Genomic DNA, 3,639 nt, shown 5'->3' on the forward strand with positions numbered 1-3,639 from the left:
AGGTGTTTTATGCGACTGTTTGCACAGAATTAGAAGGAAGGAAATAGTGACCACACTGTCGGTGATTATTTTGACAGAAATTTTCAGTTTTAAGAAAAAAAACATATTTCATTGTAATAAAATCAAAAAGGTCTGAGACAAAACATTAAGCAATTCTCTCGTCGAGGACAGATTTGGGTAAGATCCTATGGCTCTCGCCTTGCATTGACCGGTTTCTGCTTGAATAAAAGTCTACCACTTGTCTGAATGTTGCCTGCTTGCTGAAGCTTTTTTCTCAGTACGCTCCTACAGGAAGCAAGGAGCTCCACATCTCTGGAAGGACGATGCGATCATGCGCCATTGAAAAAAATAACGCAGAGCCCTACTCCCATTCTCTCCTATTGTAGAACAATCGATATAGTGCATACATCCTTCCTTTTTGCAAAAATAAGTTGTCATGTTCTGAAAGATGCAAAATTGGTAAAGGTCTCTTTGACATAAATTTTGTCAAATAAGGACAAAAATTGCAAGAATTCCTTATTTCATGTGACAAGGATGCCTGGAGGATAGAAACAATGCGACCAGATGATTATGTCACCATGTAGATGCGGTTTTAAGGAGGCAAGTAGTAAGATGAAAATTGCGCAGTCGCAATGTATTTCGGGGCGAGTTCAATAAAGGATTGGGAGCCGGATCTGAAGAATTCTCGATAAGCATGCCACAAAATGAACAGACCACTTTTTAAGGAAGATGCATGGTGCAACATTTAAGTTGAAATCGGAAAATTAGACAGTTCTTTTAGCTTGATGCTACATTTTGATTTCGAATCCGTCTTGGTGTTGGTTCCAGATTGTAGACTATTAAACATATTAATGTCAGATGTGTTACAGAACTAGGGAAGAGGGATAGATTCTGATTGTGAATTGATGTTGGGCAATGACTTAGCTCAGGGCCTAGTTATGGGATACAGAAACAGAGATTGTTGAATCAGTGAGACAGTGGTTCTGATTGAGAGCACTTTATATCTGCTGCAGCAAACAGTGTTGGATCTGGAATGTGAACTCAGGGTTTTGGAAAGTGACAGTGGTTGTTGAGGGTGTAACGATATGATCTTAGCGAGAGCTGGAATAATGAGTGGCAGTGGTTGTTGACGGGGTAAAGATATGGTCTTAGCTAGAGCTGGAATAATGAGACTGATGGACCTACAGGGAAGACAGTGTCTTCAGTGCAGGAACGTTGATCGGTTCAGTCATTGCAATAGAAACCATTTCCTGGGGCGAGTTATGTAAGATTTGTTGCTGCTCTAGGGAATGTGATCTGATCCACCAATGGAGCCATTCCATTGGATAACTTTATAAGCGTATGGCTCTTGTAGTCGGTCGTCTGTTTTCAGGGGGAATTATATTTTGATCATGGTCAGGTATGTATATGGGCTTATCATGAGCTGCAACTAAGGTTTGACAGTTGTCAGTTTAATAATTAAAATACTCATACTTGTTGAAGGACAAACGTTGCCTGAAATTGGAATCTAATAAAGTCCCTTTTCAAAAACAACGACCTCAAAATGTTGGTATTATGTTCACAGTGCAAGTTGTTTTCAGCTTAGTGACAATAACTGTAAAATTTTTAGTTTTGTTTTGCCATTAAGATGGGTCAAAACACTGCATTTTAATGTAATTCCTTGTCACTGCAACTCACACGTGTGCATCGGATGCAAAATTAATGCAATATCCATTGGTCTGCTCCATTCCTGACGCTAATGATAAATCGTAATTATGCTGATTCAATTTTCCATGGTAACACAGTACAGCCATTATAGGAATGTTCAACATTGATAGATTGAGGATATATTCTATTGGCCACCTCATTAGGATATGTAATTCTAGCGATGTCCCACTCTTTTGGTACAGTGGAAAATGGTAATTTATATCTTCCAAACTACTTGAAGGTGAATATACAGTCTACCTCAATATACGCCATGAGAAAGCTTGTATCACACATTAATATCGAAACGAGATTGAGATGTCATGCATTGACATGATAAGATGAGCAAAATTGCAAAAACCCCAAACTGTGTGATCGAACTTAGCAAAAACTATGATCAAATGTCATGGGGCTGTTGCAACGAGACAAAAAGGAAATTCGTTATTGAATCACCATAGAACCCCATTAATGGCTAATGAACCAATCATGATGATATAACGTATTGTCGTGTTTTTTTTTTAACTTACTGGCCTGTTCTGTGCATCTTTTAATTTCTAGAAAGCCAGAAAGAGATTCATCATGCAAGCAGTTTGAAAATAAAACAGCGAAATATTAACAATGTGCAGTTAAAAAATGGATGTTGTTGTAAAGTGAATGCTACTAACGGTCAGCTTAACGAGAAAATTGATTCGAAACAGATGATTTCTGAATACTGGATTTACTAGATATCACAGCTATTTTTTTTCAGGTCAGTACATTGTGAAGCTTTCTGCTTAATTTTCCTTCCACCATTAATAATTATCCAGTACATGCTTGAACAATTTATTTTATGAGCCAAAATCTTGACTGAAGACCATGATCACCTTCACATACGTAAGAAATAAAAAATGCATCATGCAACTTATTTGCACAGTCAGAAGTTGAAATGCCAAAATTCTTTCCGCTTTTCACGCTGTTCCAATCTTGCTACAGATAAACCTCATGTACGTGTTTAATTCCAAAACAAACAATCAATTTCTCTTTCAATGTTTTCCCGTGTCTTGTTTTCATGTTCGATCTTGTTTGTTCTTTCTGAGTACTTTTTTTCATCTGTGCGTATTGATATTCATGTACATTGATATGTTGATATAACTGAGGGATACTAGAATTCAGGGTGGAGGGAAATCAAATAAACCACTACATATGTTATGCTTTCCTTTTTAGCATTTTGAAATCAAGGCAGCATTATACTAACAGGAACATTGTATGTATTCATACAATAAGTATATAATCATCAAAGTGACGACTGGGAATTGTTAACAAGGTTTTTAAAGCTACCTTCTTCCAGTTGTCCACGCAACGCTGTATGCAAGTGCCATAAAACACCAATGATACAATAGACACAAAACAAAAAATGATATAATGACCAACACTCGATGTTTTCCTATTCTTACCTTTTTCTCTTTTATTCAAAGTTTCCTCTATAATTGGAAATAATAAGTTGAACTTATGCTGATATATCCTTTTTTTCAGTCTTGATGGAGAAGAAGTGCATTGGTGAAAAAAAAACATTGGTAATAGGAGTTGGGAGTTCATTTTGCGGCTGCACAGGACATTGGTTAGGCCACTGTTAGAATAGTGCTTGCAATTCTGGATTCCTTCCTATCGGAAGGTTGTTGTGAAACTTGAAAGGGTTCAGAAAAGATTTACAGGATTTTGCCAGTGTTGGAGGATTTGAGCTAGAGCGAGAGGCTTAACAGGCTGGGACTGTTTTCCCGAGAGCATCAGAGGCAGAAGGGTGACGATATAGAAGTTTATAAAATCATATCGAGCATTCAAAAGATAAATCGTCAAGACCTTTACCTGGGTTGGTCAAGTACAGAATTGGCGCGCATAGCTTTAGAGTGAGAGGGGAAATATTTCAAAGGTACCGAAGGGTCGACATTATCATGCAGATAATGGTGTGCATATGAAATA

This window comes from Chiloscyllium punctatum, chromosome 34, assembly GCF_047496795.1.
Source record: "Chiloscyllium punctatum isolate Juve2018m chromosome 34, sChiPun1.3, whole genome shotgun sequence".
NCBI lineage: Eukaryota > Metazoa > Chordata > Chondrichthyes > Orectolobiformes > Hemiscylliidae > Chiloscyllium > Chiloscyllium punctatum.